Consider the following 13,955-nt stretch of genomic DNA (forward strand, 5'->3'; position numbering starts at 1 on the left):
TTCTGTCTCCATAACCTCACTCATACCCTGTCCCCATGCTGTCTCCCTAACCTCACTCATACCCTGTCTCCCATTCTGTCTCCCTAACCTCACTCATACCCTGTCTCCCATTCTGTCTCCCTAACCTCACTCATACCCTGTCTGCCATTCTGTCTCCCTAACCTCACTCATACCTTGTCTCCCGTTCTGTCTCCCTAACCTCACTCATACCGTCTCCCAAACCTCACTCATACCCTGTCCCCATTCTGTCTCCCTAACCTCACTCATACCCTGTCCCCATTCTGTCTCCCTAACATTTATTCATACCCTGTCTGCCTTTCTGTCTCCCTCTCTTCCTGTCTCCCTCTCTTCCTAGCGGTCTCCCTCTCTTCCTCACGGTCTCCCTCTCTTCCTAGCTGTCTCCCTCTCTTTCTAGCTGTCTCCCTCTCTTCCTAGCGGTCTCCCTCTCTTCCTAGCTGTCTCCCTCTCTTCCTAGCAGTCTCCCTCTCTTCCTAGCTGTCTCCCTCTCTTCCTAGCTGTCTCCCTCTCTTCCTAGCAGTCTCCCTCTCTTCCTAGCTATCTCCCTCTCTTCCTCACGGTCTCCCTCTCTTCCTAGCGGTCTCCTCTCTTCCTCACGGTCTCCCTCTCTTCCTAGCTGTCTCCCTCTCTTCCTCACGGTCTCCCTCTCTTCCTAGCGGTCTCCCTCTCTTCCTAGCAGTCTCCCTCTCTTCCTAGCTGTCTCCCTCTCTTCCTAGCTGTCTCCCTCTCTTCCTCACGGTCTCCCTCTCTTCCTAGCTGTCTCCCTCTCTTCCTAGCTGTCTCCCTCTCTTCCTCACGGTCTCCCTCTCTTCCTAGCGGTCTCCCTCTCTTCCTAGCGGTCTCCCTCTCTTCCTAGCGGTCTCCCTCTCTTCCTAGCGGTCTCCCTCTCTTCCTAGCTGTCTCCCTCGCTTCCTAGCGGTCTCCCTCTCTTCCTAGTGGTCTCCCTCTCTTCCTAGCGGTCTCCCTCTCTTCCTAGCTGTCTCCCTCTCTTCCTCACGGTCTCCCTCTCTTCCTAGCTGTCTCCCTCTCTTCCTCACGGTCTCCCTCTCTTCCTAGCGGTCTCCCTCTCTTCCTAGCAGTCTCCCTCTCTTCCTAGCTGTCTCCCTCTCTTCCTAGCTGTCTCCCTCTCTTCCTCATGGTCTCCCTCTCTTCCTAGCGGTCTCCCTCTCTTCCTAGCAGTCTCCCTCTCTTCCTAGCTGTCTCCCTCTCTTCCTAGCTGTCTCCCTCTCTTCCTCATGGTCTCCCTCTCTTCCTAGCGGTCTCCCTCTCTTCCTAGCTGTCTCCCTCTCTTCCTCACGGTCTCCCTCTCTTCCTAGCTGTCTCCCTCTCTTCCTCACGGTCTCCCTCTCTTCCTAGCGGTCTCCCTCTCTTCCTAGCGGTCTCCCTCTCTTCCTAGCGGTCTCCCTCTCTTCCTAGCAGTCTCCCTCTCTTCCTAGCTGTCTCCCTCTCTTCCTAGCTGTCTCCCTCTCTTCCTAGCGGTCTCCCTCTCTTCCTAGCGGTCTCCCTCTCTTCCTAGCGGTCTCCCTCTCTTCCTAGCTGTCTCCCTCGCTTCCTAGCGGTCTCCCTCTCTTCCTAGCGGTCTCCCTCTCTTTTAGCGGTCTCCCTCTCTTCCTAGCTGTCTCCCTCTCTTCCTCACGGTCTCCCTCTCTTCCTAGCTGTCTCCCTCTCTTCCTCACGGTCTCCCTCTCTTCCTAGCGGTCTCCCTCTATTCCTAGCGGTCTCCCTCTCTTCCTAGCGGTCTCCCTCTCTTCCTAGCTGTCTCCCTCTCTTTCGCTTCTTTATTTTCTCCTCCTGTTCTACTTCTCCTCTTCCTTCCCTCCATTTTGTTTCAGGGGCATGAGGCAGAGTGGTGAATCGATACAGTAGGCTACAAACTAACTCTGCTATTCTGAATCTAGCCAACAGAGATCCCAGAGGGCCTGCATTAATTACTACCCTTCTCACTTCATGTGTGGCGGTGCACAACTACGCTATCCAACACACAACACTGTAGTGTATGTATGAGTGTGTATGTGTGTATGACGTGTGAGTGTGTGAGTGTGCACTTGGGTATGTGTGTTACTGTGCAGTGGGGTTGTATGTTTGTTTGAGAAGGGGTGTGAGCTGTGTGTGTGTGTGGGGGGGATTGGGGGGGGGGGGGGGTGCTAACAGCCTCTAATCCCAAGGTAGCATGCAGAATGAAAGCAGATTACAGTTGTGAGTGACCAGTTCCAGGCATTCTAATGTTATTGATTAAAAACAGCAGGGGGTCCAGGCACTGAGCCCTGCTGATATTCTCTCCCCTGCCACTACAAAGTCACTTTGTGTAGATATCATCTCATTCTCTTAGAGGACTGTATGAAAGTAGCTGATTGGCTTGAGGCATTAAAGTCTGTCTGGGTTTCAATTTGAATTAGAATTTTCCTTCACTTCCTCGTCGTTCTCGTATGTGCCAAAATATTTGTTGTTATCCTCGTTCGCTAATATCGTTCTGTAGCTAGAATATAACACTTTGCTGGTGATCCAGTTATAATACATTATAAGACTAATATGTCTAATTATGATCTCCTAATGATCATGACTAAATAGCAGCCATTTCGAGTTAGCTGTGTGTGTGTGTGTGTGTGTGTGTGTGTGTGTGTGTGTGTGTGTGTGTGTGTGTGTGTGTGTGTGTGTGTGTGTGTGTGTGTGTGTGTGTGTGTGTGTGTGTGTGTGTGTGTGTGTGTGTGTGTGTGTGTGTGTGTGTGTGTGTGTGTGTGTGTGTGTGTGTGTGTGTGTTTCCAAGTGTGTACATGTTAAAGTTAGCATCAGTTCATATGAGGAGGCAGTATGGGGGTTGGGTGGACTGAGTGTTCAGTTGGAGCTGCTGCCTTCACTGACTGAACAAACTCACTTTGAGGTTAGTGTGAACACAGCAGGGAGTCCCTCTACAAAACCCATGGACAAATGTCATCAGTCCTGAAGCTTCCCCCAGTCTCCCTCTGCCTCCCCCTTTCCTCCCCTCTTCCTCGCTCAGCCCTAACCAATCAGCTTTATCAGGCCTGTGTCTCTGCAAAGAGAGAGGGGGACAACAACAACAACAATAACAACAAGTAGAGAAGAAACTGAGATATAGAGGGAATGTGTGTGTATCTTGTAAACAGCTGTTGAGACGATAAGTGAAACACAGTGAATTGGGTTCAATGAGAATAAGACATCTCTGTAGTTATGTTCAAATGTATTCTCTCTTCCTTCCCCCCATTATCTTATCTCATAAGACCAAGATTGTGGCGGCAACAACAGGTAGAGTTAGCAGTGTAACAACAATCGTTAACTCCAAGCTCATTCCATCTGTTGCTAGAAGAAGGAAATGTTGACTGGAGAGATGGAGAGATGGAGGGATGGAGAGATGGAGGGATGGAGAGATGGAGGGATGGAGAGATGGAGGGATGGAGGGATGAGGTGATGGAGGGATGGAGGGATGGATAGATGGAGGGATGGAGGGATGGAGGGATGGAGAGATGGATAGATGGAGGGATGGAGGGATGGAGAGATGGAGAGATGGAGAGATGGAGGGATGGAGGTGATGGAGAGATGGAGGGATGGAGAGATGGAGGGATGGAGGGATGAGAGATGGAGAGATGGAGGGATGGAGGGATGGAGGTGATGGAGGGATGGAGGGAGGAAGGAAACGAGGAGTGCCCTTGGTTTTAACTTAACAATTATCTTTCATGTCGCTATAGCTAGCTAGCTAGCTGAAATGACCAGTTCTCCTCACTGGAAGCCAATTAGATTTCTGTCCATGAGTGTGTTTTAATCAGTAGTGGTGGTAATTGGGAACCCCCTGCTGTGTGTGTGCGGCTGGGGACAGAACAGAAGATGGAAGCACAAAGCCACACATGGATGTGCAGGCAGCCATATTGGGCTTCAGACAGGAACAATTACATGATGCTTACAAAGATTGAGATATATGAAAGACTCAAACAAACAATCAGCTGTCTAAGAGTCAGATGGTCTGCTGTACATCAATGAAAGAAATAAGTCATGTTCATTGCAAAACTTTTGCGATTCAGGGAGAAGTTAGAAAACTTGTGCTTGCGTTGCAAAGTTCTAGTCATTTAAAAAAGTTCCCCCGGTTTTCCAGAAGTCCTGGTTGGAAGATACCCGGAATTAGGAGGGAATCTTTTGCAGAAAGTTACCAGGTTTTTGCATCCCTACAAATGATTTGGAAGTGTAGAGGCTGGAGAGGTTTACTATGGTGCATTTCTAGCTGCTTACAGCAATGTGATGTGATTAACTTACTTTTCATTGAGGAAGATGAAGGGTGTGAGGGTATGACGTGATGGTGAATGTCGTAAAATAGATATCCATATTATTATAATGTAAAAAAGAAATCCATAGTATTATAATGTAAAATAGATATCCATAGTATTTCAATGTAAAAGATATATCCATAGTATTTCAATGTAAAAGATATATCCATGGTATTATAATGTAAAATAGATATCCATAGTATTTTAATGTAAAATAGATATCCATGGTTTTATAATGTGAAAGAGATATCCATAGTATTTCAATATAAAAGAGATATCCATAGTATTTCAATGAGACTCACCTGGATGAATATATATCTTTTACCCATCCTTCCTACTCACTTCTAACAATTTACAATTGACTACTTATGTTTGTCAGCAGTCGTTTTTTAAATCTTGTATGTCTGTCAACCACAACATTGTTAGGAAATGTCATTATTACAGTATCCTGACATTCTCTGTGGAATAGGTGAAGGTCATATCTTTTGTCTGGTGCTGTAAAACACAGTGCGAGGACATATTGAAGTAAATGTTGAATTTAAGACTAAGAACAATGTCAATATACCTCCACAGCTTCTATATAAAAGACGATCGATGTGTCTATCTGCTGACACAATTGTTGCCACGGACAGAACCCATACACTCAATTCATAGCCAGTATCTTCCATCATATAATTAAAGTCATTTTCTCCTCATTTTCAGCTGCTGCTCCTCACTGCAATTTCTACAATCATGATTCATAATGTTGAAAGTCAGCTGTATGGAGAGAAATAGAGCTGTGGCATTTGCAATTTGCAAGATTTAATTAGTTATACTCAATACACAATCACTCCCCACTTGTTCTCTCTGCGAATAATATTTGTCACAGAGGAGTTCAAATGAATGTCTGTGGCAGAGGGGGAATCAGGAAATCATATTATTACCTATTTAGTTTTCACATTCCATTCATTTATCCTTTACATTCACATGCTAAACATAGTGTTTCATATTGAGCCATGAGTCAGGTCAGTTTAATAGATAGGCAGAATTCACCCCAATTTCACACAATAAGGAAAACATAAAACATAACATGAAAAGTCATTAAACGTATCCACAAAGCATCTCAGAGAAAATGTTGATCTAGGGTCAGTTGCCTTCTAGTTTACCATTTATCATAATTAATACTATTATTATATAAACAGATCCTAGATCAGCACTCCTACTCTGAGACACTCTGGATACAGGCCCAGGTCTCCCTAATCTTCCTAGGTCTTAACATGTGAAATAGCTACCCAGTCTAGGTAGTGCTGTCCTTGAGCATTATCTAAGAGTTCATCTATATGTTACTATAAGTACCATATAGTTCAGAGAATTAAATATTGATAGTATCTCTAATCGTTTTTCAAAAATGCATCAGATGTTGAGTTAGCACAAAGGATATAGAGTGTAGTGGTCGTTTAATGGAAATTTCTGTACTTTGGGAATAAAATAGAAAAGAGAAAGTTTCAGGCCATTGTCACTCTCCACCCCCTCTCACCCCTCTCACTCCCCTCACCCCCCAAGCCCTCCATGTCGGGGTGCTGTGAACTCTTTTATGTCGGCCACCACACCATGTCTAATGGCCCCTGCTGAGACAAGCGTCCTGCTCCGTGCTGCTCCCAGCACCAGTTGGCATCAAGAGGATTGGGGATAAATAAAAACCATAGAAATTGGGGCTTGAAATGTTGGGGTGTAGCCTCCCCCAAAAGCCCACAACATCTCACACCCGCATCTGTTGCTTGCTGTTGTCATGTACATGAAAGTTGATCACACATGAGATAAGATGTGTCTCCTCAGCTCCTCTCTGTTTCAACACAAACATGGCAGAAGATTTTCTTTCTTCGATCTTATTTTATTAGATGTATTTAAAAAAAAACATTTTTATCTTTTTTTTGTCTATGTTGGCGTTAATGCTGAGGTTTTGTAGGCCTTGTATCCACTTAGTGCTTGAATAGTGGGTAATCTCACTTGCTGGTAACATCCTGAAGAAGGTGAGCATCATTTTTCCTTTCTAATCATTCTAACATATCTCACAATCCTGAATAGGCTGCTTGCTACTGCTCTACTAAATGCCCTATAGCCTATGTGGGAGCAATACAAAAGGGATCAGCACTGCTGCATTACATTGAAGCTACTTATATTCTAATCAAAACAGTGGGAATGATATTTTCAAAGGATTTCAAGAAGGGAAGATGGCTTGTCAATGTTGAGCCTGTCTGTGGACCCTTTCCTGTGCCATGCCGTTGACTGCCAGCATGTTCAAAGACAGTGTGTCTATGATAACTATTGGGGTGCAGGAAAGGAAAACAATCATTCAAATTCTCTCCAGAACGTTCTGATTCTGGAACTAGCTGAATGTCTCTTAGCGTATTGTGGTTTAAGCAGGGAGGGGGGTGAAACAAGGGGATGCTGAGAATCAGAACCTTACAGCTGGCAGAGAGAGACAGAGAAACCCTCTTCCCCCATCCACATCCCTTAACATACATACACAGTGAAACTGGGAGACACATCAGTCGGCTTTCACCCTCTGCTATGTGTCTCTTTGTCTGCCTGTCTGAAAATGGGAGTAATTTTGAAGCGAGAAATCAGGCGTTGCTGAAACGACTTCAGTGGCCCAAAACTAAAGCATTATTTTATTTTTTTAACTGAAATATGATTTTCACTTTCTCCTAACATGTCAGTTTTGTATCGATGACTCTCTCCATTTTGTTAGCAATGCTTTTTCTGTGTGTGTGTGTGTGTGTGTGTGTGTGTGTGTGTGTGTGTGTGTGTGTGTGTGTGTGTGTGTGTGTGTGTGTGTGTGTGTGTGTGTGTGTGTGACAGTAGAGGTGGGGTAACCTCTGTTTACCTCTCCACAGTCTCAGCTGTTCTTTGTTTTGCTCCCCATGAAGAGACTGACAGACACATAGAGAGATTGACAGACACACAGTAGAGGTAATTTGTACCAAACTAATTCATGCAATAGACAGCACAAGAAGGAGGAGTAAGCACACAGTGGTCATATAACATGGAGATGAGCCCCACACAAAGCATGGAGTCACGCTCCTTTAAGTAGGACAATCTACAATTTAGAAAATGACAATTAAAAATACATAAATAAGCTCAAATAGTATTGGTGGAGAACAGGGAAGAGAACAGGGAAGAGTTGATGGGAAACGCTGTGCATTTTTCATCCACGGATAAATAAAGAGATGGCATATAAAGGGGTGGGTTTTGTCATTGTGTGAGAAATATAAACACAGATGAGTTGTGTCTTTGATTTGTTCCTGCTTTTCAATCGACACAGCGGGATGTTCTAAAGAACTTGGCCTCTTTGCATTTTGGGTAAATAGGCACCATGGACCAAGCATGATGAGATTATATTCCCCCCGTCTCTCAGAACACCTCGCCCTTTTCTCTTTCTCTCTAAACACAAAAACTGCATTTCTGTTTTTCACCAACGTCCCGGGTGATTTTTCCATCCCCCCGGTCATGCTTTGATACATTTTTTGGATGCCGTGCCACTACATAGCACCATTTCATTGTTTTACTGCTTCTGTCATGTACTGTGATTTCTGGCTGCTGCTAAAGGAAGGAAAATATACAGTTTGTTCATCGATAGTCAAACAGTCTGCTGTAACAGTACTAGCACAAAATCTTTTTATTTGTATTTATTTCACCTTTATTTAACTAGGCAAGTCAGATAAGAACAAATTCTTATTTACAATGACGGCCTACCAGAAGGCATAAGGCCTCCTGCGGGGACGAGGGCTGGGATTGAAAATAAAAATACATTAAATAAAAATATAAGACAAACCACACATCCCGACAAGCGAGACACCACAACACTACATGAAGAGAGACCTAAGACAACAACATAGCATGGCAGCAGCACATGACAACACAGCATGGTAGCAACACAACATGACAACAACCTGGTAAGAACAATAAGGCAGCAGCACAAAACATGGTACAAACATTATTGGGCACAGACAACAGCACAAAGGGCAAGAAGGTAGAGACAACAATATAGCTTTTTCGCAGCTAAATTTACAGCAAAATAATGTGGCATTTGGATTGGGACAATGGGCTTAGCAAGTCACCACTAAGAAATAAAATACAAGCAATTTTTATGAAAGTCATTCATGTTGAATGAAAGCATTTCCTTCAAAATGTTGTTTGTGTACAGAAGTCTGTGTGTACAGAAGTCAGTGTGTACAGTAGTGTACAGAAGTCAGTGTGTACAGAAGTCAGTGTGTACAGTAGTGTACAGAAGTCAGTGTACAGAAGTCAGTGTGTACAGTAGTGTACAGAAGTCAGTGTACAGAAGTCAGTGTGTACAGAAGTCAATGTACAGAAGTGTACAGAAGTCACTTGCCATACCAATGCAAGCCCATTTCCAATAGAATACCTCTAACCTTCATAATGTGAGGTAAATCTCTTGTTCGCTTTAGACTGAGATATAAAGGAAATAAGTCATGTTTTGAAGCTCAAAACTCTTAGAACCAATTAACTTAATATTTCAAACACAATATATATGTTGTGTATAGGACAATATGTTTCAGTCATTGGCCAATTTGTTTGCAAATTGCAGTGTGTAGTGATTAGCTCCAAAATAAAAGAACCAAACAATGGATGTTCTGCATCACTCAGCCATTTTGTTCCTTCTCTTACGACATCTACGGCCTTGTGAATATTTTGTTAAGGGTATTGTCAGTGGAGGACGACGATTCGATGAAGAGGATTGGATTTCCAGACTGTGCTAGCTGGATTTCTCAGACTGTCTGTATATTACATCTGCTAAATATGTTTACGTGACCAATAAAATGTGATTTATATTCTAGAATTCTACATGACGATAGATTGCACCCAAATATGGAGCTTCAAACGAAGGAAGAACCCTTCTTAGAGTATAGGCTATTTATCTTTGATTAGAAGATAATGATATTCTGTGTCTGACTAAAACACTGCAAAAGAGGACTTTAAATAGATCATGGCCAGTCTTTGTCCCCTAAATGGATTAAAAAACTGTCCAGACAGACAAGAGCGCCTAAATCCAACCATTGTTCATGAGTGCGCTTCATTGTAACCTCAGGAGTACATATCGTATAAAAGGTACCTTACTGGAACCCCTTTCCAACGGATCTGAAACAGCCCAGGCAGTGAGATGGCCTTGTAACTTCTGTTATAGACAACAGAACTGTTGATTGATGCTCAATGGAGTTAGGTGCCTGAATATCATTGATCACCGCTTTACTAAACAGGATAAACATCTTAGTTCTGCATATCTGTTAAAAATGCCATGGTCTGGTGATTGTGTCTCAGAGCATGGGAAATGTTATATCTATATAACATTTTATATCTATATCCACATCTACACTAATTTATCTGAAATAGAGAATCATATATACTGTGACCTGGTGATAGGTTTTCACAGCAACCAAAATCATTGTCATTTTTATTTCACAATGGGAAAAAGAGCTACTGACTGAATGATGCAAAGCGTGTTCGATTGAATCCCTTTATTTATAAATTGTTTATTTCTTATTATATTTTGTTGTCATAATAATAATATGTTAGACCTGTAGAATAAATGTCTTGCATTGCAAATTCTGCAATGTTAATTCATGTCAATACTGAAAAGATCATCAATTTCAGCAGCAGACCATATTCATTTCCACTGCTTAACCTTGCATCAATGGACAAATTGAAATATGGTAATTTGAGTGCCATTTAACTAATATATTTGATCTAAAAAGTCAAAGTCTACACAGTAAAATTCTACAAATTAATAGTTGTTATTTTACATACAGATATATGTATTTACATTTTTGTTATCTTAACATTTATTCTCTTTAATTCTGATAATGGATCGAAATATTGATGTTAGATATCTTTGTCTATAGCAGGTACATTTGTTATGCTTTTTCTTTCTATTTTCAGGGTTCATCTAATGTGATAAAGGCAGAGCAACATGGCCGTTTCAGGGTTCATCTAATGTCATAAAGACAGAGAAACATGGCCGTTTCAGGGTTGATCTAATGTGATAAAGAGAGAAACATGGCCGTTTCAGGGTTGATCTAATGTGATAAAGACAGAGCAACATGGCCATTTCAGGGTTGATCTAATGTGATAAAGACAGAGAAACATGGCCGTTTCAGGGTTGATCTAATGTGATAAAGACAGAGAAACATGGCCGTTTCAGGGTTTATCTAATGTGATAAAGACAGAGAAACATGGCCGTTTCAGGGTTGATCTAATGTGATAAAGACAGAGCAACATGGCCGTTTCAGGGTTCATCTAATGTGATAAAGACAGAGCAACATGGCCATTTCAGGGTTGATCTAATGTGATAAAGACAGAGCAACATGGCCGTTTCAGGGTTGATCTAATGTGATAAAGACAGAGCAACATGGCCGTTTCAGGGTTGATCTAATGTGATAAAGACAGAGCAACATGGCCGTTTCATTGCATTTCCATTTCTAAGAATATCTACAGTTATCAATATCTTTAGAATATTCTGGAACATACTGTATAGTTGATGCTGGTGTGATGAACTATCTCTCATCTCGTGGAAATGTAATTCTTCACAGGTTAGGATATTTGTGCACAAATGTGTTTGTCATTGAGTCTTTGCAGGGCGTCAGTCGGTCCAACAACGGAACAGACTCATGTTGTAGGGCTGGATGACCAACACTTTAAGCCGTGGTGTTGAGCCTAACAATAAGGTTCAATACACAAAAGGGGCCGTCGGCTAGTCTGACATTGTTGTCTAAGCAGCTTTACAAAGAAAGGATATTTGTAGAGACTTTTGCATCTGAGTTGTCAGAAGTGACACTGCGCTAGCAGTATTGTAAGACACCAACTCTGAAAAGGGTTGGCTAGTCAGAAGAATTACATCCTATTTAAGTGTATTTGATATTATGTTGATGACCTTGAATATGTTGCTTGTATTTATACTTACACAGGCAGAATGATATAGTACAAGTGAATATGACTTATTTATTAACAGCGACAGGTGTATACTGTAGGTACAGGCAGTTACATGGCATATATGGCTTGCTAATACTGTTGTTGAAGTCATTTTATTTTCATCAGATTTAGAACAATAGACTAAATCACAAGAATAGTATGTTTAACCAAATATCCACTTAACTATTTCCCCCTACATATTTTAAGGGCATTTGTGTCAATGTTCCTTAGAGTAGTGAGAGGAGGTAGAGCTAGTCACTCTAAACCATTCTGTGTTTTTATTTGACCATTGGGAAAAATAACTACACCGGTTCCATTCAATTGAGCCCTCAGTATTTCTGTCTCCAGAAAGTAGGAAGTCAAAAATAACATGTATTTCCTGAACATAGCTCTATTATTAAAATCAAATCAAATCTCATTTTATGGGTCACATGCACATACTTAGCAGATGTTATTGCGGGTGTAGTGAAAGGCTTGTGTACCTAACTCCAACAGTGCAGTAGTATCTAGCAGTGACGAGCTATAGCTCAATGCAACAATACATAACATCTAAAAGTAAAAGAATGGAATTAAGAAATATATAAATATTTAAACGAGCAATGTCAGAGTGGCATAGACTAAAATCCAGTAGAATAGAATACAGTATATACATATGAGACGAGTAAAGCAGTATATAAACATTATTAGCATGAATATTATTAAGTGACTAGTGTTCCATTATTAAAGTGACCCGTGATTCCATGTCTACGTACATAGGGAGCCTCTAAGGTGCAGGGTTGAGTAACTGGGTGGTTTAAGTCATTAATTGTAGCGTGAGTGTAATGACGTACACATCCAGTAGGTAGTGTAAATATTTCTATATTTCATAAAGACATACTGCACTTAGGTACTCTACTTTATGACATTGGAGACCCTATATAAATCTTATTACTCAAAGTCAAAATCAAAATGTCTTTTATTTCCTGAGAGGGAACGTCATGTGTGTTGATGGATTGCTACATACAAGACATAACAACATAGAACACAAAACATGTACAGTATAAAGGATTGGAAGCATTATATGCAATCATAGGATATATATATATATATTTTTTTTTTAACCTTTATTTATCATGGCAAGACAGTTATATATATATATATATATGCATATTTACAATACAAATAAATAAATACTTCAAGAGTTGAGCAGTTTGATAGACGTTGGCACCAAACTAGAAGCTGCTTAGGTTTATATAGGAGAGCTGTATAGCTGTGACTGGAGGGTAGGGGGCTATGCTAGTCATTCAGTGTGTTAAGTCAAAGGATATTTGTTCCCCCTTCTTTCTCACTCTTTTTTTGTAGATGTCACTGAGGGGTTCCTGGCAAGTTTCTCCAATGACCTTTCCACTGATTCTCACCTCTATTAAAGATTTATACATTGAATTATTTAACACATTGGAACTTCATACTATGATAAACAGTAACTACACATTGCTAGCAGTATTTATTTAAATTTTATTGTAATCCATATTTTGGATGGAATTGTAATTGTTATTGTAGGTGGGCAATGCAGTACAACAAAGACGTTCATGGATTGTAATGTTAGATGCTGTATTTGTTGTGCTTGACCCATTGTTCTCAACTAGGAGATAGAATCCCCTTTATATTTCCACCCTGCAACAGGACAGGCAGAAGTGTATAATAGTTACTGCCAGTGCCCTCCCTATGTCTGTCTATTACCACTGTGAACAGAGGGACACAGGGCCCTGGTGGATTGTAATGACATTTGCTGTATTTGTTGAATGTGAACACTTATTTCAACATTATAGGAGTAAGGACAGGTATTTCTTTATTTTTTTACTTGAGTTTATTTTAGTAAATACTTTCTTAACACTTATTTTTCTTAAAACTGCAATGTTGGTTAAGGGCTTGTAAGTAAGAAATTCACTGTAAGGTGAAACACCTGTTGTATTCGGCAAATGGGACAAACAAAATGTAATTTGATTTTTTATTTGAGATAGAAATGTATTGTATCCCCCTCATGTCTACATGTTACAGAGGAACCCAGGGCCCTGGTGGCTCACCTTGCCTTGCACCTACTACTATTGTCTCTGCAAGGATGTAGGATCAGGCCCTTTGGCTGAGTAGAGGTCAGGGGACACAATCCTATGTGCATACAAGTGGGTTTAAAGTGCCCCCTCCTTTCACAGAGGAAGAAAAGAGACCCTCCCCTCAGCCTATAGCATCAATTCCAGCAGCTTCCCAAGGGACCAAGTTCTTTCTCTTGCATCCGGGTGCTGTTCCTCTCGCTCTCTTGCTCTCTCTTACTTTCTCACAGACACACACACACAGCCTAATGTAACCAATCACAACAGAGCTCGATGAGTAACCCCAGCCTTTCGTAAGCCCTCCTGGCAGTGACTGAGACCTGTGACTTCCCCAATATACGTGAACCCATTGGGAGAGAATAGGCTTTGCACATGTAATCCTTGTCTCTATGTTTATTTTTGGTGCATAGACTCTTTCCTTCAGCGGGGAGAATGTGTGCTTAAAATGAGGCGTAGTGATTCCCAACCACGCAAAATGAATCTGCACTGTGTGTGTGTGTGTGTGTGTGTGTGTGTGTGTGTGTGTGTGTGTGTGTGTGTGTGTGTGTGCGTGCGTGCGTGCGTGCGTGCGTGCGTGCGTGCGTGCGTGCGTGTGTGTGTGTGTGTGTGA

The 13,955-nt window shown here is 41.7% G+C and overlaps 1 protein-coding gene across 1 annotated transcript in view; it reads right to left on the reverse strand.

The window, feature by feature from the left end:
• LOC129837577 (acyl-CoA dehydrogenase family member 10-like) overlaps nucleotides 1-13,955 on the reverse strand; it is a 33,712-nt gene that overhangs the window by 15,194 nt on the left and 4,563 nt on the right. The gene's annotated exons all lie outside the window — the stretch shown is intronic.

Source organism: Salvelinus fontinalis, chromosome 38 (assembly GCF_029448725.1).
Source record: "Salvelinus fontinalis isolate EN_2023a chromosome 38, ASM2944872v1, whole genome shotgun sequence".
In the NCBI taxonomy this organism is placed as follows: domain Eukaryota; kingdom Metazoa; phylum Chordata; class Actinopteri; order Salmoniformes; family Salmonidae; genus Salvelinus; species Salvelinus fontinalis.